Source organism: Convolutriloba macropyga, chromosome 11 (genome assembly GCF_964194025.1).
Source record: "Convolutriloba macropyga chromosome 11, txConMacr16.3, whole genome shotgun sequence".
In the NCBI taxonomy this organism is placed as follows: Eukaryota; Metazoa; Xenacoelomorpha; order Acoela; family Convolutidae; genus Convolutriloba; species Convolutriloba macropyga.
This window is the reverse complement of record NC_134478.1, coordinates 4,918,289-4,944,838: the sequence shown is the minus strand read 5'-3', so window position 1 is coordinate 4,944,838 and position 26,550 is coordinate 4,918,289. Positions and strand designations below refer to the sequence as shown.

The following is a 26,550-nucleotide window of genomic DNA, read 5'->3' as shown; positions in this document are numbered from 1 at the left end:
GAAAATGGCGCCAGTTTAAATGCCATATGTATCACAATATAAAATTTTATTGCTGTCGAATGAGAATTGGGAAAACGTTAATACTGATTTTCTGATTGATTCATATCCACTCAACAAATTTTTCAAGTTTTAAAATGGGATTTGACTTTAAAAAATCTCATTAAGCCGAAAGAAAATTAATTTCTGGGGGAAATCATCTCACGTTAGTTTGTAAAAGATTCATATCAAGTCCCAGGAGCTGGTGAAGCAAGGCGACATGCGGTAAAATACATCATCTAGAATTAGAGTATGTTGAATTTAGGTTATTTCGACGAACAAAATTACAGCGTTTCACATTTCTCAACCAAAAAGATTCGTTGAAAATTCTATATTTTAGTGAGTCTAATTGTTCCGACATCGCAGTTAAAATAAAGGCCTGATATTGTCTGCTGCAGAATAACATCTGATAACAAAAGCAAAAAAATATCATCGCACTGATAAATTAGTGTCTCCTTTTGCAAATGCACTCCGCTGACCTCGTATCACCGACTTATACATATTTAATGTGCAAAAATGTTAACTTTATAGTGCCGTAAGCCACGCCTACTCAAGATTAATTCCATCGGTTTTTAGTTCAACCCTCGAGAAACTAACCTGTTACAAAACAATAACTGGCAGAATTCCGGATACTTCAACGCTCGTGCAAAATTATCTCTAGAATTAACACTGCCCACCACAGGCACGTCAAATTGTATGTTATTAAATTTCTTCTTATTAGTATAATAATTATTTAAACACTATTTATAAACTCAAGGGCGCACAAAAATTTCAAAAAATGAGGCAGAAAAACAGAAGTATTCTGCCCAACAAAACAAAATTTTCAAACAAAACTTTTCTCGGCTGACATAAAATAACGGCGGGGAAGGGGCAGGTTGAAAGTTATGTGCAGGTGTGTGAGCGGTAGTTGAGACGGAGAAGTGTTGGGGATTATTCAGACCCAACTAGTTCGAACGAAAATTTTAGTTAGCTCATTTCACTGTGACCTAAAATTATTGATAGTTCGCACACAAGGTAATAATACATATAACATAACCGAATGCCGTCGGGCAAATTGCTTTCAAAACGACCGGCGAGCCACTAGCTAGCTACGGTTTAGTGAGGCTAGCTTTAGCCTAATTGAAGGGGCGTGAGGTGCGCGCAGCGTAGGGGGGCTGAGGGGGCAACGGTGGCAGGGGGTCTTTGGCTGCACAATGTGCAAGAGTGGGGATTGGGGGGGGGGGTGTGAAGTGGGGGTGGGGCATAAGTCTCCACCATAAGTATAAGTCTCCGAAACAGTTTCTGAGAAACGCATACTTGGAGACTAGCGAGCTGAAAGGCTCTAAGAGCACTTAATGCCCGCTGGGCGCTACCTGTTTATCTCGTTTTTAAGGACGAAAAGTCAAATGGGTCAGACAAAAAATCGGCCAATCGAAAAATCGCATTAAAAAAGACCCACAGGACAAATATAATTGCTACAAACTTCGTTTGAGAGCAATTAATAATACAGAGAAAATTTTTGAGCAACGTTTGACTATTTCTTAACCCCGGTTTCCTGCTTTTTTTTCACCCCAAATCCACCTTTAAAAACTTTGACTGTCTTTTGCGTCAACCCTTTGAACGCGTTCCACCGATTACATGCTTAGGACCTCGACTAACTCGCAAAATTAACAAAACTATACTAACAACTATTTTGAGTTGTTTCCCCACCTCGCTGAAAATCTGCACGACTGGTTACACCAAACATCTAAGAACTCGCTAAAATAACTTCCACTTTTTATTGTATACTAAAGGGAAACAATTCAAATGTTCTGTCAAACAAATAGTGAATTTTGAGCAAGATGCTGGTTTATAAATAATTTGGTAAATCCTGGCAAGATCAGAATAAACCTCCCAGAATTGTAAAGTTGAACACATCAAGCTGCTTGGCTGATTAGAGAACACTCGCTAATTGGAAGCACCAAAGGCGTTCACAGAATCTTCAAAGAAAATTACAAATATTTAGGGATAAATTAAATCTTTGATATTGGGGCTGAGCGGAAACCTGTAAACAGGGGTATAAAGAAATTTTGAGACTATTTTGCGGAATCTTTAAGCGTGCTTTTCGAGACAAGATAAATCAAAAGTGAAACTCTTACTGTTTAATTAACAGCGAATTTGAAATCAAAAAGCCAAAGAGACCCATTTTCCACAAAAACACGCCAACTGTCTCAGTTCTTCTTGTGAAAATAGTCACACCAAATTTGACCCAATTTGAGAACACAGTTGCTGCTTAAAAAACAATTGTGCGCTTCAGTAGATTACACAGAGCACAGACTAAACAAAAAAAAACAACAATAATTTACAGCAGGGCAATAATAAAGTTGTCCATTTTAGATCAGAGAACAGCAAGGCCAGTAGAAGTAAACACTAATTTGCAAAAAGGTGCAAAGCAAAGCTCCTAAATGGTAATTTATGACCTTCTAAACCGTAAATTAATAATGCTGGGTTACAATTTTTATCAAATAGAAAAAACTGAAATTTGAAATTTACAACCTCCATCTTAATTAACCATCCAAACCCAAATTCAAACAAACTATCAAAATTGTTAAGACTGTCCCAAAAATAATGACATAATAGACATTATCAGCTGGTGTTGATAAGCGAAATGTGTAAACAACTATCTATATATAAAGCATGCTAGCATTTCAAATCGATTGTAACTATCACAATCAAATTAACAAGTTGCTGAATTAAAACAAGCCCTTGAAATTCAATAAAAATTCGCAGCAGTATTTGAAAAGTGTCCGGGCAAGATAATCCTGGTGACAAATCAATAATTTTCAACATGAGGGTAGAATTAGCAGCGGTACTTAGCTACAATCCAGTGCTAGGGGTCGAATATTATAGGCAGACTGGATTAGAGACAGTAAAAAAAATGTCTGTAACAAAAAGGTAAGGAAAAGCCGACAGGTAGTAGTGCCGCCCCAAGGAAAGAGCCGACGGAACTTCCCAAACGGAAATGACTTCTATTAAATAACGGAACCACTCCACGGGAAGCATCCAGCCGAAATTACCCAAGCATGTACAACCCGCATAACATTTAAATCACGTGTCTGCCTTTGACAAGGAGAAAGTCGTAATTACTACTCAATTTTTGTTACCATTATTCAAATTCAAATCCATAAATTTCACTTACATCTCTACTTAAGAGCGCCCGGGTAGAAAAAGAGGCAACGACACGACGACAAATTGAAATAAGCCTCCGGGAATATCAGAGCGTTTCCAAATATCTTCAAAACTGGGGATAACGAAAGTATGAGCTAAAAGGGGTGGGAATAACCAATTCAAATGTTGCCGCTAGTTACTATATATTAATTCCCCCTTTTTCCACTCTTAATATTTGACAACTGTCATTTCCAACCCGGCTAAGAAGTTACCGAAGTGAATAAATAATGTCAAAATATCGTGCAAACAGCGATGCATTAATTAAACAATCTTTCCAATATTAATGTTTCTAAAGTTCATAATTTTTTTAAATTCTGTTTGTTTAAAACGATACTTTATTCTATATAAATTAAAATACCAATGAAGCTAATGAAATCACATATTAGAAAACACATTCAATTTTAACTGATTTAACGTGTTTTACTGAAAAAAAGTTTTGTGAACAGTTCCCATCTATTGGGAAAGTTCTAAATTTATAAAAATCATTTTCTCACATTCTCGATAATGCAGCAAATTTAATTGAAAGAACCTATTCTGATATTGACAATAAAAAGCCATTGAAGACAAGAAAAAGCCAATAAAGCTATTGATTTAACCAGAAAATAAAAACTCAATAGTTGTATTAATCGAAGAAAATGATCAAAAGCATGAGCTGACAGACAGGATTGTCCAGTAAGAGGATCAAACTAACACAAAGCCGATTGATAGGATAAGTTGGGATTTACAATTGCTGAATTTCCATTTTTAAACAATCACTCAAACATTACAAGCGGTGCCGGCTACCTTCATTTTGCAGCTGACACTTAAATTTCATATACCTTTCTGCGACCTTGAAATGTCCTTTCAAATGTACCAGCCAAACAATTTTTCGCAATAAAGCAATTCGTTAAACATTGCTGGCAGATTGCCAGTAAATAGCCACAATAGCTTCGTAGATTTGCAGTCTCGAAAAGGGATGAGATGTTAAATTTTGATTAGGAATCTGTAAAACTTATTGCTGTTTCTATTAGCTGCTCTTGAAAAAACTTCAATTAGGGTGATATACAGTCACTTGACCTTATCTCTTTGAATTAAAGTAAAGAAAAGTCAAATTCAGAGTGAGTAAGTCATTTTTGAGAGTGAGTAAGTCACGTTTGACCAAAACTTAATCACGCGAAATAACAAATAAAACTCGCTCCAATAAAAGTGAAAAACGACGACAAGCACGCAATTCACGTCAAAAAGCATTTATCACTCAAAATTAAGATTAGAGCCAAAAATTTTACGCCGCAAAACGACAAGCTTTGTCGCTCCACTTCCTGTTTCGGCGTGACCAAAGTCATGAAAATGTGTCAACGGATCTTAAAAAAGCCGGAAGACTTCCAGAAACGACTCGGATCACAAGTTGACTACCCTAGCTAACACAATGAACCTGTAAATTGATTACGCAAATCACTTTGTAACAGTAACAGGCAAATTAACAATGGAAAAGTAACTGACAACCAAAACTGATAAATAATCTAATAAAAATTACGTTAAGAGTTACGGCTCCACAAAAACTTCAATAAACTACTGTCAATTGACTGAAAGAGCGACAAAACATTTCATTCACATCGAGGAAACTGAGGAAGGAAAAACTGAAGAACAATGTAGAAAAAGAAATACTCATCAAGTAGTTTCAAATAAATTTTTATTACTGCTTCTGTTCAGGCACTTACCCACCCAACACCAGACAAAAACTTATTAAACAGCAAAAATGCAAAGAACGAAAAGTAAGAATCCCAAAACTTGTGTTATTTATTTCAGTGAAAAGCTCTCTCTGACCGTCAATAGCACATCTGGGAGAAAAAGGTATAAAACATCTCCAAACTAAAGATAGAACAAAAAACTATGGCAAGGAGTTTAAAATTAGCAAAAATATTGAAAAGATCTTGAAAAACGGAAGAAATAGACTAAAATTTGTTTAAATTTACTGAATTATCTTTGAAAAAACACTATCAAAAACAATTATATTGAAAGTCAGCCAGAACCACCAGAGCAACTTATGTCTACCACAGAACTCCCCAAAAGCTAAAAAAAAACTTGAAGCAGAACACAGAAACTGCTAAGAAAAAAAAGCTTACGTGGCAAAATTTTAAAAATAGCTCAAAAATAAACCTAAAACATCATTTTTATTCAGATGGTCAAAGAAGCTTTCAAACGCACTATTACTAGTTTGGGTAAACGATAAAGACATCTTTGAGAAAAAAACATAGCCGGCAGATTGCCGGAAAATAGCCGCGATAGATGCTTGTGACCTTCCATGAATTGAAACAACTAAAGAAACAAGATAGCCAGATAGGCAGACCATAAGTTCTTTAGTAGAGAAAGAGTTTTTGGGTTGGATACGTAGTATCAATTTTATGAAACATGCGGTCTATACAGAAAAAAACTCTTAAAGAGCTTTCTCAAAATTGATGTTCGAAATCAAAACTCAAGACTAATACTCAAGAAGAAGTAGGGCACATAAGTTTGGCACTACTTAGATGCACACTATTGATCTTTAACTAGTAAATGTTCATAAAAATTAAAGTTCCATAAGTGAGTTCCGCAATTTACCTAAAACCAGAAATGACGTCACGTAAAACGAAACAATGACCTGAAAGCCGAAATGACGTCACGGTAGGACGAAACAAAAATCTGTTAGATGAAGTAAAAAAAATTAGGAGCGCAATAATAGCCACCTGGATTTGCTGACGCGGCTATTAGAAATTAGTTTAAACTAAAAACAATTGCTTTGAAAATGCCGCACGGGATCAAAAAAAATCGCTCTCAACGAAAATTTTTTCACACTTACTTTTCTCTCTCTCTTTCAAAAACACAACATGAATAGAAAACCACTCTCTTCTCTCTGCTCCTCAGCAATTTGACCTAAACACTTTTTCACGCATTTCACTTCCTGTTTCAAATACACTCCAACAAAATTACCGATCAAAAAAGACACTCAACCAATACTCCTCTTCGAGTCGTAAAAAGACAACGCCCCAATACAACTCAAATTCTTTGAATTGTAAAAAAAACATAGCTGGCAGATTGCCAGAAAACAGCCGCAATAGATTCGTAGATCGGCAGTCTAAAAAAACAGTAAAAAAGACAGACCAAAAAAATTCGTCTTTTCACTGAAGGCTGATCTGTTATATTTGGATCAAAAATCTGTATAAGTTATTGCTGCCTCTATTAGCTGGTCTCAAATAACATTCATTTAGAGTGACACACACCTATTTGACCTTATCTCTTTGAATTAAAGTAAATAAAAGTCAATTTCAAAGTGAGGAAGTCATTTTTGAGAGTGAGGTAAGTCAAGTGTGACCAAAAATTTAATCACGCGCATGAACAAAAAAACTCGCTCCACTAAGAGCGAAAAATGACGTCACACATGCAATTCAGTTGACATTGCATGAACGAATGAACAAAAAGTGGCTGTGACGTCATATGGTCGTAACAAAAATCATGACGACGAAATAAAAAAACATAGCAGGACAAGTCCTGACGTACAATTCAAAGAATTTTCATTGACTAAACAGAAAAACCAGACCTAGAATGGACTAAGAGTGAATTGAGAAAACCATTTTTAAAAAATTCTGATAAAAAAAATAAGAAAAAAAAAACAGAAAATCAATGTGAAAATGCCGCATGTGAACAAAAAAACCACTAACGAGAAATGAAAATTTAATTCACACAAAAAACTAGGCCTAGAATGAGCTTTGAATGGATTGGGAAAACCATTTAGAAAAAAATCCGATCCAAAAAATCGAAAAAACAGTAAAAATCAGAGTGAAATTGCCGCATGTGAACAAAAAACCACTAGCGATAAAGCGAATTTTTGTTCAAACACCGTTTTCTCACTCTACTTTAAAATTAGAGCGAAAAAAAAATTCACGCCGCAAAACCACTCGCTTTTTCGCTCCATTTCCTGTTTCGGCGTGACCAAAATCACTACTCCAATTTGACTTCAAAAATCATGAAAATGTGTGAACAGATCTTAAAAAAAAAAACATAGCCGGAAGAATTCCGGAAACGACTCGAAGTGAAAATCTATTAAACTGCCATCCAACTACTCATCAGAAAAAAATTTCCTCCACTAATTTACGATTATCTCCAAACCAAACCATAAAACAAAGAAGTAAAAACAAAAGAGTCAAATCTGTTAAACTCTGAAAAAAAAATCTGATCAAATTTTGTTATAAATCAAGATCCCGAAATAACTATTTTTTGCCAAAATTACTTCATCAAAACAATTAGCGCTTACTAAAACCAATTAAGTGAATGTTTTAAAAACACTTGAGGCCAAATTATGAAAAAAAAAGCTCAAAAACAACTTGCACTAAAAAACTGGAAAAAGTTACAAATTTTTTAATATTACAAAATCAAATAAATCCAAAGAAATTTTTTTTTCAGCGAATAGGGTATATAGATGCTCGCAAAACAATAGGCAAATCATAATAGGTTAAGAAACTTGTCTAAAAAACCGAAAAAAAAAACGAAAAACTGCAGAAAAAGGAAAATAGTTCCAATTTTCGCCATTTTTTGTCATATTTCTCAACAGAATGATTCAAATCCAAATATGCCCATACTTATTACTAAACAACTAGAACAACTATTGTGAACCCTAAACCTCCACAAATGCCATAAAAAAATTAAGAAGGATAGAAAGGACATTCGAAAAATTGAACAAAAAAATTATAAAAAATAAATGAATTTTTTTTAATAGTATAAGGAAACATACAGCCGAATAAGGTTCCTTTGCATTTAGAGCAATTAAAAACTCGCAATACAATGGGCAAGTTATAATAGGGCGTGTAAGACACTTGTGTAAGATTTAAAAAAAAGGAAAAACTGCAAAAAATGAGAAAAATGGTTTAAAATTTTCTCAATTTTTCTGTCATTTTTCCTCAGAAAAAAAATGATTTATACCAACAAAACTATAATCAATTGGTATCTGACAATTCCTTAAGTAACAAGCTTCTATTCGAATCCCACTTAAAGCAGTAAAACAAAAAACAGGTAACAAATCATTAAATTTCATCTAAAAATCAGCAAAACTGATCAAAAACCTCCAAATTAGCATTAAAAATCAAATTAACTACTTTAAACCTTCAATTCTTATCAAAACAAACCTAAAACTAATGCAATATTATAATCAAACCTCATAATCATCAAAAGTTGCAAAAAACTGCTTTTAAAAGCCGCACGTGAACAAAAAAAATTTCGCTCGCTTAGAGAAAATTTTTTCACACATCAACTTCTCGCTCTCTCGAAGACAGCGGTATGAACAAAAACCACTCTCTTTTCGCTCCGCTCTTCACTTTTGTTCAGCACCAAAATCACTCCAAATTTTTTCACGAGTTTTATTTCCCGCTTCAAAAATCACTCCAATAAATTGATTAAAAAAAAAAGGACTTCTCCAATACTCCTCTTCGAGTCGTAAAAAAAGACAGCGCCCCAATACAATTCAAATTCTTTGAATTGTAAAAAACCAAGAGAAGGCCAATAATAGCCCCAGCTATCGCTGTGCGGCTATTAAAATACCAAGAGAAGGCCAATAATAGCTTCAGCTATCGCTTCGCGGCTTTTAAAAAAACAGTTTAAAAATAACCTTTTAGAGTGAGATTTAGAATGTTCAAACCTCAAATATCTGTCAACACGTTGAAATGTGCTAAGGTGTTTTATGCATGTCCTGTTATAATTTTTGACCAACTCTTGCGACTGTGGATGAGCACAAAAGAAACATCCTTTTGATATTAAATGCTAGACCGTTCTATACTAATAAAAGTGTGTTGAAAAGTGTTAATTCGTCATTAAACTGCAGTCAAAGGATTGCACTTGGGTGGTCTAGTCAAGTGGCGAATCGCGTCGGGGCTATATAGAGACGAACCCCAATGTAGCTTCAAAGCGTCTGCACGCATTCGGATGTCTTCAACCATTCTAGACTTCAAAAACGATTGAACGCGAAATTGCTTTCGTCTATGGCAATTACAGACTCAATTACCCAATGTGAACCTTTGAATTACAAAACTATAAAGAAACTTGAAAAATTCTTATGATCTTACAGAATGGGTGGGTAGCATTACACAAACACGTTAGGATATACGTGCATAAATATACCTCCTTACCTGATATTAAAGACGAATTTTTCTACAAAGCCGCGGTTTGTGCCGAGTGTGTTCTGATCACAGCAATAAAGTTGAAAGAGAGAAAAAGATAAAAAGTTAATCATGTAATAAAAGCGCATATCTCTAACTGGGCAGTGTTAAAGGTATGACAAAATTGTGCCCTTTCACACAAGCACAGAAGGGTGCTAGGCAATGGAGCAGGATTATAAATTGATTTATTACGAGAGTTGCTAGACAGGAATAACTCAGGGCAAATTCTTAACTTTGTAGGCAAGTCAAGCGCAAAAATTTTATTCAACACCAAAACAACAGCTAATCAATTTAATTTGGTTCGGCAAAATTTAGGACAAAGTTTTTCATAACCATCTCTAATCTGATTTAAGGTAAAAAATTAAGGTAAAAGCCGTCGCAAAATTTTAGGCAAAATTAAGTTGTGACAGTTTTCAAAACCAGGCGGCAGACATTGGCAAATATTTAGGAAATAAACAAAGAGATTGCAAAATAAATCCCCTTTGAAGGGATGTGCATCGAATAGCTTTGAGACTAATCTCGAAAAACCTGCGACCAAAATTCCACACAATCAAAAGGGAACTCAAAAAGACATCTAAAGATAGGAATTAAGCGCGTCTAACTCTGCGGCCATTTAGAAACTGTTTCGATTAAAAATAAAAGTAAGCGTTTATTTATCTTTTAAGAAGAGCGCATAGAATTCTCCGGAAGACTAAAAAAGGAAAAGGCAGGCGGCTTTAATCAGATTAGAGGCATGAATAAATGACAGGGGGTTTCAAATACATAATAGTAGTAGTGCCTCCGTTGCGCATAAATTCAAATGTCTTCTTCAATTCCAAATGCACTAAATTCTAATTAGAGAGCAAAACTAATCTCAATTATGCTTCCACCTTTCCATCAAAAGTGAAAACAGCTCCAAGTCACGCAATCGTTAAATTTCATTAGTGCCTTAATCTGTATTTAAAAGCACGGCTGTCCTTTGTATAGAACGAGCATAAAATTTTGGTGCCAATTTTCCCCCAAATCTCATTAAAAATCATGTATTTGTAGTTATCATTTAAGCATAGTGCCTGTTTACTTTTAAAACAGCTTTCCAAATCCAAAATATTTGGTTTAGGAAATGTCAAGCAATTGTTTTCCTTCGAGTGATATAAAAATGACGGTTTTAAGAAAATTACATACCTGAAGAATGCGTGGAATTCTTTCTGTAGTTCGACAAAGTTTGCCCAAAGTGCAATTTTTACTTGTGGAAATGTAACTGATCAAATAAAAGTCTGATTGGAAAAGCGAGACAGGCAATATTTGGGAAAGAGATCAGCGGAGAAAAGCATAAAACACTGATTAAATTTTCAATTGTTTGGTAACAAATTCCCTTTGATCCAAAATTGACTAAAAACGCGAGATGAAAGACGCCAGCTTGCAACACAAAAGCTTTAGCAAATTTGTTTATTTTCATTACATGGATATGAATTCTATTTCAAAAGAGGAGGGCCTTGAACATCACAAAAAGGATGCTTTAGATTTATACTCACCGATATTAATCCCATGAAGGCCTTTCAAAAAAATTAGAATTGATTTTGATTTTGTGAAACTTAGTCAACAAGCTCTGATAATTTTTTCTTACAATGTGATGATCAAAATTACAAAAGAACAAAAATTGTGTTAAATAGAGCACATATTACCGTGTGTATGTTATACAGCATGAGAGACAAGGATCGATAGATTGAGGAAAGAAGAACCTTAGGAAATGCTCTCAATCGACAATTGATACATGATATAGAGCACAAGATAAAACTTGCCCAAAATAGCACAAGAATTGACGATATAGCTACAGGAAGGGTTGTTTTTAGAAAACGTTGATTTTACATAGGGTAAAATACAGGTTCTAATTGGTTGTTAAGCTGATATCTTCTGAGCGCTTAATTTCGCTCAGCACATTATTGACGTGAATTTTCAAGTAGACAAGCTAGATTGAGCGCACAAACGGTTTCACTTGGAATCTATTCCGTTTTTCGACACTTTAGAACAATAGTTACTGAAATTAAAAGCATCAAGCTTCAACTATCCGATTTAAACTTAAATTGTAGTCTCCGAGGATCGAAAACTGCAAAAAACATAAGATTACTCTTTTGCTAAGGAACAAACACTCAGCTATTTAAAAAAAACAAATATTTACCGCGTTGCAATACTGTAAACTGGGTATATCAACCCAAAACAAAATGAAAAGCTCGAAAACCTTTGACAGGATTCTGTTGCTTAGAAAGACTTCGTGAAAATGCAAGGCTGCAAAAAAGCACCACCTCAAAAAAGACAAATTTAAACATTTTGTTGAAAAGTTTATAGTCAATAGCTATCATTTCGCAAAAATTCAATGAAAATCGCAAGGAAGCATATAATTTTGACCCAACAATTCCAAAACGTCTTAGATTATAAAAAAAACAGTCAGTTTAAAAAAGCACATCCCCTCATGGAGGGTAGTCGATCAACTCGGCGGTGGCAAGTCAAGTGCTATATAAATTCTTACAGCAATTAGCGACGGGCATCATACGCAAAATAAAAACAACAGTAGCGGTTTGAGGAAAATACACTGAATTAATGGAAAAAACTTAGAACTAGGATTTGGAAATATTTGTAGAAGAGTGTAAAACAACAACCCCCCTTCTTCCGCGGTCATTCCAATTGCATTCAACTGCAGAACGCCTGTGCAAATCACTTCGATTTACTAGAAAAATTGTGTGCAGATAAAATTTTATGCCAGAAACAACTTGAAGTTATAACTTGACATACAGGTCAGCAGACACTAAACCGACTAAAAAATTACACAAATTGGTCGCGATACAGTTGAAGCTTACGCTATAAAACGAACTGTGTAAGCAATAAAGTTTAATAAAGTCGAAGAATTACAAAAAAAACTTCAACTTCAAAAAAAACTTTTATAGCTTCCCAACAGTTCCCACAATGCACAATTAAAACCCCTCCTCATACAAAACTAACCAGAACAAATAACAAATTGCACAGAGTAAACATCCTAAAAAAACGCAAAAACAAATCACAATTAGATAAAACTGCATCAAAATGACCAAAAAATTAAACATTCTCTAAAACGTTCTTTAATTTTCCCAGGTAAAAACAATTCAGAAATCCAGCAATTCTATTCTTTCCAAAAAATATCAGTTCAAAATCTTGCCATATTACTATTTTAAATATGAAAATCCAAAATTATTGGTCATAAACAGCGATATAGTTTTGAAAGCACAAATTCGAATTTAATGCATAGTAACTATCTATGACGGTCAAAATTACGGCCAATGATAATATAGTAAATAATTGCTATTATTTTGACTCTATTATTTTGCTAAGTTTTGAAAAATACAGCAAAAAGTTCTCTGAAAAGCCACACGTAAACAAAATCAAACGAATATCGAAAATTTTTTCACATCTACTCTCTCTTGACAAATAGTGGAAACATCAAAACCATCCTCTCTCTCTCTCTCTCTCTCTCTCTCTCTCTCTCTCTCTCTCTATCTCCACTTCTTATGTTAGTTCATCAAAGCAATCTTTAAATGTTCTTCACTCCTCTAATTTCCATTTTTAATATTCGATCCACTTAAAATAACAATGCCTAATGGGTTTCAGGACAATGTACCCAATACCATAATACCCTATTCAAAAACAACCGATAAGCCAAAATACCCAATGCCATAACACCCAATTCAATTATACCCAATGCCAAACTACCCCATTTATAATTTAACAATTATAATCTTGAAATTAACGTGCAATCCCACAATTAAGGTACCAGTCTACCATAAAGTACAAATTAACTAATTAGACGCAAAATTATCACAGAAATTTAACTGCTCAATATTTGGACGCGTCATTCTACTCTTTAAACCTTGCCAAAAAGAGAGGCTAAACTTGGGCGAAAGTACTTGGGGCGCGTCCCAGCAAAACCGATTAACTTTAATCCTTGATGGACATGAGTTTCAAAAGAAGTTGGAAACAAAGACTACAACGCATTGGAAATGCTCAAAATGGAGCTCCTATGAATGTAAAGTTATGACCATTACCACTGGAAAATAATTACTATCAAAGAAAAACGAGCACAGCAACAAAGTTGTTGCCGGAAAAGTACAAGCGAAACAGATTCTTCGTCAAATTAAGGAGACCGCGAGAACGGAACAGAACCCAGTGAATATTGATAATTGCCAGAAGCCTGTTACCAACAAGGTTCGATTTTGCAACGCAGCTGTCGTTACCGACCAGATCTGCTATATATCGGACACTAAACCGCCGAAAAGCATCCATGAACTTACAGTAGCCGCCAATTACAGACAGACATTTCGAAGTACCCGCCAAGTTTAAAGAATTCTTCCTTTATGACCCGGGAACAACTGACGAGAGAATGCTGATTTTTGACAACACAAGTAAATATAGAATTCCTGAAAGTACTTGGGGCGCGTCCCAGCAAAACCGATTAACTTTAATCCTTGATGGACATGAGTTTCAAAAGAAGTTGGAAACAAAGACTACAACGCATTGGAAATGCTCAAAATGGAGCTCCTATGAATGTAAAGTTATGACCATTACCACTGGAAAATAATTACTATCAAAGAAAAACGAGCACAGCAACAAAGTTGTTGCCGGAAAAGTACAAGCGAAACAGATTCTTCGTCAAATTAAGGAGACCGCGAGAACGGAACAGAATCCAGTGAATATTGATAATTGCCGGCAGCCTGTTACCAACAAGGTCCGATTTTGCAACGCAGCTGTCGTTACCGACCAGGTCTGCTATATATCGGACACTAAACCGCCGAAAAGCATCCATGAACTTACAGTAGCCGCCAATTACAGACAGACATTTCGAAGTACCCGCCAAGTTTAAAGAATTCTTCCTTTATGACCCGGGAACAACTGACGAGAGAATGCTGATTTTTGACAACACAAGTAAATATAGAATTCCTGAAAACCAGCTATGCGCTCTGTCTCTGACAGAACATTCAAAATATCTCCGATACAGTTTTGCCAATTTTACACAATTCACATTCAGATTGGAGGATTTTATCCACCTTGTATTTATGATCTACTTAGCAACAAAAGAGAACTTGTATCGGAAGCTTATTGTTGGCTTGAATCAACTTACTGGTGGAGCTTGGCCGGAACAAATTCTCCTGGATTTTGAAAAGGCGGCAATCGATATCTTCTCAGAACAATATCCAGCAAGCGAGATCAAAGGAGACTATTTACGCTTGTGTTTTAAGTAGGATAAAAGGATGCTATTTACACTTGTCTCGATGTTTTAACAGGAAGAAATGCGAACTCGGCCTGAAGAAGATTCACGAAATTAACCCCGAAATAGCATTGACGTTGCGAATGATTCCTGCACTCAGTTTTGTCCCTGAACCAATGGTATCGGCCTATTTCGAGCTTTGAGGAAATACAAGATGTCTGTGAAATTGTCAAAATAGATATAGAGAACTTCCAGATGATAGACGAACTAACTTCGTACATCTAGAGGACGTATATCCGAGGTGAAAAACTGGCCGGATCATTAGAGAACCTCAACACCCTTTGCCACTCTGGAACCACAATAAAGATGCAGCTGAAGGATTAACAAGAACAACAAATGCTTTTGAAGGCTGGGATTTGGGCGTTACTACCCTTTTTAGAGGCAATATTCCCTGCATTCAGACTTTTCTGGAGAAGATATCTTTCGATAATGCAAACTAAAAATTCAAACATCAAAGCTTTAAGCGGAAAGGAGAACAAGAGCCGAAAGAAATACAGAATTCTGAATGAAAACCTCAAAACCTTGCAAAAAAATTCAAAACTGATGAACAGATTTCAAGAATTATATTTACGTTCACGTGACTACTATACACATTCCTGAGCTTCTATACCTGTTATTGTGCGTTTTGTGGTGTTATTGAATAAATTTTTTGTAAAAAGCATAACTCAAAATGTAGAAGAGCTAGAGAGCAGATAATTTGACAGTAGACTTTCTGTGTGGGATAGTTTTCTAGATTCCATTCCCCAAACCCTACCAACACCGTCCATAGCTGGCATTGGCAGGTATTCGCGACGTCTTCCCAATTCTTTGTTTCCCAACGTTTTATTAACTCAACTTTCAATTTTTTGAGAAAATTTTTTAATCACCGGAATTCGAACCACTGCCGTGTTTTTCGTTGCGTGCATTAATCTTTGCGCCAATTCCACTTGGAACGTACCTTGATGTTAACAGTGAATTTTGAGTTATCTTGTATGTGTTACGTTTAAACAAATTTAACCTAAAAGGCTGTTTGACCTAACAAGCCTTATGACCTAAAATGCTGTTAGACCTAAAAGCGGCATTTCAATTATCGAAATTGTTTGTTCTCTTTTTAGTTTTTCTGTGCAGTCGTTCTAAAAGTCGACGCTATTTCGTCTCGCTTGGTTCTTTATAAGGACAATTAGGCTTTACCAAATCGCCTTTGAACACAAAATGAGCATTCTTTATCAAAGTTAGCATCGAAGTGATTATTATTACAATTGCGTATATTGGCATTGGGTATTGCTGTTGTTGTTGGGAATTTACGACTGCTTGTCGAGGGGTCGTTCTGACCCTTGAGTCTTGCTTTTAGAGAATTGTCCGTAAATTTCTGCATCGGTGACAATCGCAACACAGTTGCCACGTGCAGATATTTTGAGTGTTGAACGATTTATTAACAAACTTCCACATCAAGTTTAGTATTCGGTTTTTCAGTCCTCGCGGTTCCATAAATTTTATTTCATTGTCGATCCGGTTTGCTAGTCTGCAATTTTTGAAAACGAATTCATTTCGCGCCTTACTTTTCTGAGCAAGTATAATTCTGTGGATCTTCCTCGAACTTTGTTTATTTCAGGTATTTCAATATCGTCTCTTCCTTCTTAGTAAGCTTTGAGAGAGTGAGGAGATCGTTCATCTGAATGTACATTGGTAATGGCAAGATGTTCAAAAGCCTCAGTTGATTCTCGTAGGGCTCGTTTCGTCCTGTTATCCACCTCACTGCTTTTCGCTGCAGTTTTTCAAGATTGACTAAATCAGATTTTGATGACGTGGTACAATTGATTCCGTATAACAAGACTGGCAGAACCAGCGATTTGTATAATCCCAGTTTTATGAAGGGTTTTACGGCATAGGCGACGTTCCTCCTTATCAGGTAAAGGACTCTGTTTGCTTTATTGAGTCTGGCATTTATATGAGCCGACCAAGTCAGTTTCTTACTGACGTTGAAGAGTTCAAAATCCTTTTCTGGCCCTCTTATAATTAGTTCTGCACACTTGTCGACTGCAAGTACCATTTTGTTTGTCGCTACCCAGTTTTGCACTGCATTTATGTCCTCCTGGCATTCGGTGTCAATGTATCCTATTGAGAGAATCTTCAGGTCATCGGCAAACAGGTATGGATCGCTAAATCTTCGGACATCTGGGAGGTCATTGATGAGTACACAGAACAGAAGGGGTCCAAGAAGAGATCCTTGGGGGACGCCACTTGTGATTTCAAGAATCCGGGAGCTTGTATTATCAGCTCTGACGAATTGTCTTCTATTGTGAAGATAGTCAATCAAAACTTCGAGGAAGCATCCGCCCACACCAATTTGACCTTCTTTGATGAGTAATTCTTTATGCGGTACTTTGTCGAAAGCTTTGGAGAAGTCAGAGTAGAAGGTAACTATGTTGTCACTTGTGTTCTTGTCCATTGCCTCGTAAATCTTTTGCAGGAAGGAAAGCATATTTGTAGTTACAGATCTACCTCGAACAAAACCATGCTGATGCTTGCTCAAGTGTTTTCCAAAGTGTTCATGTAGTGGCTCGTACATGCATTTTTCGAAAATTTTACTGTCGATATTCAATAGAGAAACCGGACGATAATTCGTGACCAGCCTCCTGTCGCCCTTCTTATAAATAGGGGTGACTGATGCGATTTTCCATCGGTCGGGAATTTTTCTCAAGCGCTTTGTTCTTAAAGACTAGGTATAAGACATCAGTCATTAGTTTCGCTGTTTTTTGGTAGAAAATAGGGGGTACCCGTTAGGGCCTCTAGTCTTAGTGATGTCAAGCTCCGATTGTATTTGATTAATTTTTTGTTTTGATATACAGAAGTTTGTTAAAGTTGGGTTCATAGAATTGATGTCTTCTATGCTAAAGGAATGTTTAGGAGTGTAGACAGAATGAAAGAAGTCGTTTAGTAAGTTAACTTTGTCTTCAATGTTGGATGCTGATCTTCCACCATTGATTAGAACTTTTGGGAGGTTTGGTGATTTATTAAGACTTTTGAGATGTTTGAAGATCACACTGGTGTCTCTTGTGCTCATTATTTTCTCTTGATAATTACACCGATCTATTTCTGCGGCCTCTGTCACAACGTTTTGAAATTTTCTTACGATGTTTTTCCGATATGACGTTGGTTTGTTCGCTACAAGTTTACGCTGAGTATTCAACTTTTTCATCAAATTGGACGTACTTGGTGTAATCCAAGGTGGTAGAGATTGCCTATGCCTGGTCCTTTTGGGAATCGTTGCTTGTGCTACCTTGTCGAAAAAGTCGTACATCTCTTCGCACATGTTGTTTATGTTTGTGTAACACACTGGTTTGAAGTCAGCAAATTTGATCATTTCGCTTACTTCCGAGTAATCGGCTCTTCCAAAACTTCGAAAATTTCTCATAGTGGGTTTCATTTCCGTATGAGGGCACTCAACTAGAAGACTGATTGCCTTGTGATCTGAGCAGTTAAATGTTTTTGTGAATTCTTCGTCAAGAGCGGAGTGCACGAAACAATTTCGATAGAAGGCAACGTCCAGTATGTTGTTTTCGCGGGTGTTAAAAACCAACACTTTGAAGAAAAAAGTTGTTTTCAAAGAGTTCTAGCACTTCCTGTTCGTCAGTGTCCTCACTTGAGAAGTTATGCCAGTTTGTGGTCGGAAAGTTAAGATCTCCACAGGTTATTGCTGTGCTTTTTTTTGGTAGGGCTGAGAGAAGTGTTCTGAAGTCCTCTTGTGTGTATCTGTACCCACTTCCTTTCGGGGGGTTGTAGAACACAGAAATAAAAAAGCTGAGTTTGTTAATTTCTAGTCTGGAGGTGAGTGAACAGTCGGGGTGGTCAGTACTAAGTTTTTCAGATGCTAGGCTGTTTTTGATGGCAATCATTGCACCTCCATGAGTGTTGTTTTCCGCATCTTGTTTTCTGTCTGATCTATATATGGTGTAGTTGTCTAAGAGCAGTTCAGATGATGAAATGTTGTTGTTTAACCATGTTTCTCAAGCAAAAATAATGTTATAGTCATTAAGAATTACTACATTAGCAAATTTCGATCTTCTTTCCAGGCTTGCTAGGTTTCTTGTATTGATAAGAATATTGATGAAACCTAGTCACCATCCTTCATGGTTATCTCCTAAATCTACTTTCTTGCCATCATTGAACAACTCGAGGTTTCGAATTTTCAATTTATCGCGGGGAACATTTTCAAGTAGTTCTCTTCGTTTTTTAAGACACAAATTTTTAATTGCGTCTTCTTTTGACAAGGCTGGTAAAATGAACACACCTTTCTCAGTTAGAGCTGTTCTTTTTTCGTGGGCTTTCGCTAAAACTAATCTGGCATCATGTTCAGTCGGAAGCGTCAGAAGTAGTGTCCGTGGTTTTTTTCTGGTGTTGCTGAATTTACCAAGTCGTTTTAGCTCCGTTATTTGGGTTGTTACTCCTATACGGTTTAACACATTGTTCACTTCATTCGTAGTGGGGACAAAATTCTCGGCTTTGGATTTGTCAGGGTCTTCTGGAACCCATTGTATTCGAATGCTTTTTCTGATATTGTGATCCAAGTCAGGCGGCTCTCTGGAGTGTGCTTTGGATGTAGCACCTATATTTCTTGGCTGGACGGCAACAGCCTCTGCATAGCTCTTATCTACTTTTTCGCATGTAGTTTTAATGGCATTATCCACTCTTGTATCAACGACTGCTGTTATTCTCTCTTCCATTGTCTGCAATTTTTTGTTGATCTCCTGCGTTTCTGTTTCAATCTTTTCATTCATCTTGTCAATCGTTCGACATTTTATGAAATTGTCTCTTTCATTATTACTCAGACGTTTTACACAGAGAAGCATTGCCAGTTGACCCGCTTCTTTGAGACCATTAACTGCAAATTGCGTAAGTCCAGTACAACTTGGCTCGAAGTGCATATGAACATTACAGGCGACGCATATGTATCTTGGCGATGTTTGATTTATCATTTTTTTTACACGTATTGCAATTTTTTGTCATTGTTAAGGGGGGATAAATAAAGTGAGACTCAAGGAACAGAAGGATAGATAATGCTAGGAGTCTGGACAATTAAATCCAGTCTCTTAACAACAGATGAAGAGTCGATACAAAGTTTTGTTCAAAGCCTGGACATTTAAATCCAGTCTTTTCACAAAAACTTTCTATAAATTATTCAATGTCTTGAGTTTCTTCCAATTTCTGTCGTTTCGCTTTTCGTTGTTGTTTGTTCGGCTTCTTTCGTTTCTTTAAGAGTATATTGAGGTCGATACCGTTATTTAGAACAATTTCGAGACTGTGAATTTCTAAGGAATGTTGTTGGTGAAGCTCGCTATACTCGTTGGTCTGTGAGCTGTCTTTTCGTTTATTGTTAGATATGAGATCCTTGACTACGTTGACAACAGGTATGTTCAGAGTTTTCAGCTCTGACTGTACGCCGGGTGCACCCTCTCGCTCGCAATACACTACACCTACTATTTATTTCAAAGCCCGAATTTCCTTCAGCAGTTGAGCTGTTGGTGTTTGAGTTTTTGAGGTATATTGGCATATTGGGTATAATGGCATTGGGTATTTTGGTATTGGTTAGATTGGCATTGGGTATATTGTCATGTAACCATAAAAAATCATTTATTTTTCATACAGTGCAATTACATTTACAAACAAGAATTGATTCGTATAATCGAGACTACAAAATTGCCCACGCAATATTAAGCAAGCCAGAATAAGCTCAATATGAGCCCTAACTTTGAATAAAATGAGCGCAAAAAAAGAGAAGTCAAAATTTGTAACAAAATTATTAATTTTGTTGTCAAATTTCATTTAAAAAACTCCAACTGCTTTGCTCCAAAAACAATTTTATTCACGTCCTAATAAAAAACCTAGAAGTATTAAGCTTCCATTCAGTCAACAGTAAATGAAATAAAACAATGTAATGGGTAAAATATCGTTGATACAGACTAACCATCCGCAAAAATATTTGAAAAATCTCCAAATTAGCGCAAAACTCCCTTTAACAATCGAAAAGCTTGAAAGAGCTATCAAAATCAACCGAATTTTATCACGTTTGTCCACAATATTTTTTTTCAGACAACACCCAAAAATATGGCGGTGAAAAGCCGCACGAACAGAAAAATTCTTTCAGCAAATTTTTTTACACCTATTTCTCTTGCTATTTCAAAAAGTATGAACAAAAAAAGTATGCACTTTTTTCTCCGCTCTTCGAATTTGGTCGCCAAAATTATTCACTCCTTGAACTTTAGGTTTCTTTGCTCGTTCACTAATAACATTTTTAAAGAAAAAAACAAAATTATAACGCCTCTTCGAGTCGTAAAAAGAGGGAACATGCAACCCATACTCATCGAGCAATCTCAAGATGAAACGGCCTCCATCTGCTCAATTCATTTATATGCATCTCAAAATTGGAGCAATCATGCAAGTGGCGGGGACAACTGCGCGGTCGGTAAGTTACGCATAGAACCGCACTTTGCGTAATGAGTTGGTCTTCTGAACACTTCGTTCAATCGCATTCTTAGTGATGAGTAAGGCTCACCTGCTTATCCTGTTAATCCCGCTTTTGACGACAGAACAGTCATATGGTCCGACAAAAAAACGATTAGACGAAAAGTCACTAGTACGCGAATTGGTAGATGGTAGTTTCTTGTAGATTACATGAAAGAACATAACCGACTAACGTCGGGCGAATTGCTCTCAAACGACCGGCGAGCGGTTGGCTTCGTCAGTAGCTAGCCACGGGGGGGGGGGGGGGGGGGAGGGGTGCACTGGGGGCTGATGGGGGCAACACTGGGTTGGGGGGGGGGGCAACAGCGCGGTGGGGATGGGGGTCAACGGGGGGGTTCTCAACCTCTCAGAACCGCCCTTCACACCATAAGTATAAGTATAAGTCTCCAAAACAGTTTGAGCTGAAACAGAGCTGAAAGGCTCTAAGAGCACTTAATGCCCGCTAGGCGCTACCTGTTTATCCCGTTTTTGAGGACGAAAAGTCAAAAGCGTCAGACGAAAAATCGGTCAAGCGAAAAATCGCATAAAAAAAAGACCAACAGGACTAATATAATTGCTACAAACTTCGTTTGAGAGCAATTAATTAGTGAGCTATTACCAAAGAGCAATTAATTAGTGAGCTATTACCAAACGCAAAATATAGCTGTTCAAAAAAGCTCAAGTAAAAGAAAATTCGGGTCTTTCCCATTATAGCCCCCCCCCCCCCAGCTTAGTGGTCAGATAACCTATAGCCCACCCATTCATGGTAATTATACCATAATGGGGGGCCATAATTTAATGGGGGGCCATAATGGGAAAGACCCGAAAATTCCCTCCCCTAAAAGGGGTTGCCAGTTATCTCGTGGGCGGAAAGTCAACTCCTATATATTTCAAAAATTCCAACAGTAGTCAAAAATATAAAGCATCAAAAGCAAAGCTGAAAGAGAGAGAGAAACAGAAAGAACAATAGATTTGAAAATCGCACTCAAAGTGTCGAATATGATTTTGAATGTATTTTAGAAAGAAATTTAGAGACTTCTTTTGCAATAGTTCCGATCGACGCTTCTACTGCAGGGTGTCGACTATTGGAGCGTACTACACTGAGGCATTGTATGCACATACGCAATAGCGCAAATGTTATTTGGTCTTTCCCATCATAGTCCCCCGCCCCGGCTCAGTGCTCAGATAACCTATAGCCCCCAATCATGGCAAATATGCCATATTGGGAGAGCTATATATTTAAGGGGAGCTTTGGTAGCAGTATTTTTGATCTTATTATTATTGGTTTAAGCACAATTTGCATACTCAAAAGTGCTGTACAATAGATTTCTTAGAACAAAGAAGTTTTCAGTTTCTTTCTGAAGGCGCTTTCGTTAGTTTTATTCCAAAAGGAAGTCGATTCCATTCTTGAGGGACTGCAAAACTGAATGATCTTCTTCCGAAAGCTGTCTTCGAAGGTGGAGTTTGAAAGTTGTAAATATATTGAGATCTTAACACTCTGCCATTTTGACATACAAGCAAGTTAAGACAGTCAATCCTCTGCGGATGGTGAACCAGACGATGACCCAAAAGAAAAATTTTGAAAAGAATAGGTTTTTGTACAGGTAACCGCTGCAACTGCTTTAAAAAATCCGAACTTGGTGTGCCAGGTGATCGTCTAATAATTAATCTGCATGCACAGTTCATTATCCGCTGTAATTTCTGATGTGAGTACGTCGGGCAGCCCAAAATAAAGCGAATTACACTAGTCAAGCCTTGTGAGAATTAGAACTCTCACTTAATCAATTAATGGATCTATCGGAATGGAGTCTCTGATGGAATAGACTTCACGTAAGAAATAGTAGCAACCTGCACAAACTGAACTTACTCGCTAGGAAAGAGAACTTATGATCTAAAACGTATACCAGAAGCTTCACATTATCCGAAAACTTAGAAACCATTGGCAGTTGAATATCACAGACCACAGAGCTCTTTCGCACAATATTCATAAATTCTGTTTTCATTCTCTTTAGTCAAAGTTTTGCACCAGTAAACCATTTTTGCAGAGTACCGAATATTTAATCAAAACATTCTTGAGTCATTTTGTTGTTGTAGATCAAGTACAGAACCTTATCATCAGCATAAAATGATATATTCACATTGAGCTTTAGAAATTTTATCTCTAATGGAAACAGATAGAAAGTGAAAAGAAAGAACAGGACCTGAAACAGCACCTTGCGTAACATCCATTTCAAATGATTGCATTAAAAAAAGTGTCATCAATTAAAACTTGTTGTGACCTAACACTAAGGTAGGTCCTGATAAAACTGAGAACACGATGCCCAACTCCTTGACTATTTTCAAAAACAGACAGATATATCGTGGTCAATTGCATCAATTGCGGCTGATAAATCAAAGCCAAGGCCGAGAGTGGATTTTCTCAATTCTAAGTTCAGCAAAACGTCATCAGGAGCGCTGTTTTAGTTGAGATGAACGTCTTATAGGTTCTTCGGAGTTTGTACAAAATATTGTTATCTTCAAGATGATCTCTCAACTGTTGCAAAACAGGTCTATCTTATAATTTTGACATAAAGCTTATAATTGATATAGGACGACAAATCGCTAAGTCTTGACAATCAAGATTATATTTTCCGATGTATAGTAGCCGCTCGTGCGCAATACTCTACGTCTTTGGCTAATTGATCCTGGTACTTGTCCCAAATGCAAACTCAGAAGTTGAATTATTAGATAGATCAATGTGAAAAATGTTGGTTAAATAAATTAAATTTTAAAAGAGTGTTCAGTTCTGCTGGAAAGCTTGGTGTTCAATGAAGGATTTTAATCCTCGCTTTGGACGCTACCCAATATCAATTCTATCATCGTGATATATTAACCAGGTCAAACAAGATATGTCAGTTTTGTTGATTTGGGTCAGAACCCGAGCTTTGTCTAACCAAAGGTCCATTTTCTTTTCCGACACCTATAAACCTTGTATCAGCCATAAACCAGGTACTGAATCAACTTTTAAACTAAATCATTACCCTTGAAACTAATGGTATTTTTGGTACATTTTTTTTATAAACGTGTGACAATCACACTGCCACCTCTTAACAAGAAAAGAGTGCACCACTGAGTCAAAATCAAACAACTGTTTCGTTCATAAGTCTTGTTGAATGAACGTCTTACTATACAAAAAGTTTGTAATTTCATATGATCAGTTTAATTATCAGTTTACGTTGTTCATAACTTTTTCTGCCTTGTCGAGTTGAAATATGTTGTACGCTACTCGCCCCGCGTCATTTGTCAGAATTTGATATGCTCGGTTGATGGTGTTGAAGAACTCCTTGTCTCAACCAGCATCAATGTGCGTCAAGAGGCTCGCTTTGTGGTAGTGTTCTTTGATTTGATCCTTTGATGCAGAGTTTTTGCCAACAAAATCTCATAAAGCGTTGCAGGCTGGTTCATAATGTTTTTGTTTCGAATCTCGAATAAATACTTCTCCGTGCCCTTTGTTTTGGTCTTTTCCTTTCTAAGTGTATTTTTTGTCGATTATTGACAGAATCTTTTCTTTTCAGCATTCGTTGAACAAATACCGGTTGTAGTATTCCAGCTGCTCAAGCTTTGATCTCAATTGGTCTTTCATTTTGCCTTTTTTTAATAGCTTTGACTTTCAAATCCGCCAATTCTCGCTTGAATACTTCAATGGATTGCTCCTGTTTAGCATTTCTGGCTGCTGCTGCCATTAAATATTCTGGTAACCCTTCAAACTCGGCGCTCCATTTGCCCAATATTTATTTTAGTGCATCTTTGGTCTTGTTGCGAAGCTCGACGAGGCCTCTTAAGTTGGTACCCTTCAACAACTCTAAATGCGAGCATTGCTTTTGCAGTTCCAATTCAGTGTCTGCAGAGCACGCGACCGAACATTGGCGGATGCCAAAAGTTCTAGCGTAGATAATCTGCGAGTCCGCGACAGACAAAATTCCACTCGGTACACTCCAAAAAGATCTCTTAAATAAATTTCCATAGTTCTGGCATGTACTACACATATTCATCATTCTGTTGAATCTTGTTGCCCCCTATATTGAGTGAAAAAAGACCTTTCTAAAGTTTATCGATATTTTCAATCTTGAACTCAAGATTTGTGCTTTTTTCCTTTCTTTGTTTTGGTCTCGAACTGGAGACGTTCCTGTTCGTTTTGGTCTTGAACTCAAGAAAAAAATTAATTTTGTTTGGTGTTTTTCAATCAACTGAACCTCTTAAGGACTGCTTATATTCAATACTTTTATTTTGTTCCCGGCGTTCATTTTTTAGTTTGAGTAATTGATTATACATACGTGTTCCCGTTGCGTACGAGTACGTGTTCACAAATACTGGCAAACTGGCGTAGAAAAAGCCGTTTTTGGAATGTAGTTTGTAGAGAGATAAACCCGTGGGCGAACGGTCTGCTGGCGATTAATTGCTCATAACTTTGTTGTTTTTTATTTGGATTTGATGCGTTTGTTTAAAACCCAACTTCATATTAAATGCAATATAGATTGATAGAAGGGGCTTCAATTGCTTTTCTCAAAAACTCTTGTTGGATATCAGATATTGGCATTGCGTAGGTAGATTGTAGGAGAAAAAAATTTTGCCAAGCTTGCCTAGGGAAAAAGTTAGTATTTCGTGCGGAAATTTGCGAATTTGGCGATTAACGATTTTTGAAAACAGATAATTTTCATCGTGTCATGGAGTTGTCCAAATTGAACCAAACTTGGTATTGAATATCCACTGTGTAGATAGAGTGTAGGACAAAAAGTTTTTTTGCTCTAGCTTGACTAGGAAAAAAGTTTAGTTTTTGTACCTAAATTTTTGATTATTTTGGAAATTGAAATTTGAAAAATATAGTATATTTAATTGGGTGCTTTGTTTTGTTTAATTTTAATTGATTTTGGAGAGAGCTTTTTGAACCAGATTTTGTTACTAGTGCTCTGCTCAATTCTTCTATTTTTATTTTTTGTTACTCTTTTCACTCAAGTATATTCCTTGCAGGTTCCACGTCACAATCTTTACTCGCACCCACTGAGTCGAAGGTTGTTCTTTCTTTTAGCGTCGCTTCTCTTTTCTTCTCTCGTTGCGCTCCTGTTTTCTTCTGGTGTGCGCTCTGTCCTTCGTCTGCGGGTGGGTTCAGGATTAGGATGTATGGATTGCAACTGCATTTCCTCCAAGGTGGTTCGATGCCTAGCTCCTGTGTCGGGTCCGAGGCGCTCTCGACAATTTGAATTTTGAAAACAAACTCCGGTCGGCTATTCGCTTATTCCTCTGTTGGGTTCCAGGAGGTTATGCCAGTCTTCCTTTCGGTAGGGTTGTCATTGCTGTTTTGAGACACCTGTGTGTTCTTTGACGCGCAAGACATATGGCCATGCGCTGCCCGCTTGCACCGACGCGGAGGCGACACTCGTC

The 26,550-nt window shown here is 36.7% G+C and overlaps 3 protein-coding genes across 6 annotated transcripts in view; 1 reads left to right on the top strand and 2 right to left on the bottom strand.

The window, feature by feature from the left end:
• Positions 1 to 11,551, bottom strand: part of LOC142349726 (uncharacterized) — a 117,769-nt gene extending 106,218 nt beyond the window's left edge. The window contains exon 1 of one of the 3 annotated variants that reach the window (XM_075401462.1): positions 9,354 to 11,551. The gene's annotated coding sequence lies outside the window, so the exon portion shown is untranslated. Of the gene's footprint in view, positions 1 to 1,701; positions 2,235 to 9,353 lie in introns of those variants that run through there. The other 2 variants (XM_075401465.1, XM_075401464.1) reach the window with 2 other exon arrangements.
• Positions 1 to 26,550, top strand: part of LOC142349909 (AP-3 complex subunit mu-1-like) — a 378,054-nt gene that overhangs the window by 196,095 nt on the left and 155,409 nt on the right. The window lies entirely within an intron of this gene.
• Positions 1 to 26,550, bottom strand: part of LOC142349728 (uncharacterized) — a 236,666-nt gene that overhangs the window by 150,861 nt on the left and 59,255 nt on the right. The gene's annotated exons all lie outside the window — the stretch shown is intronic.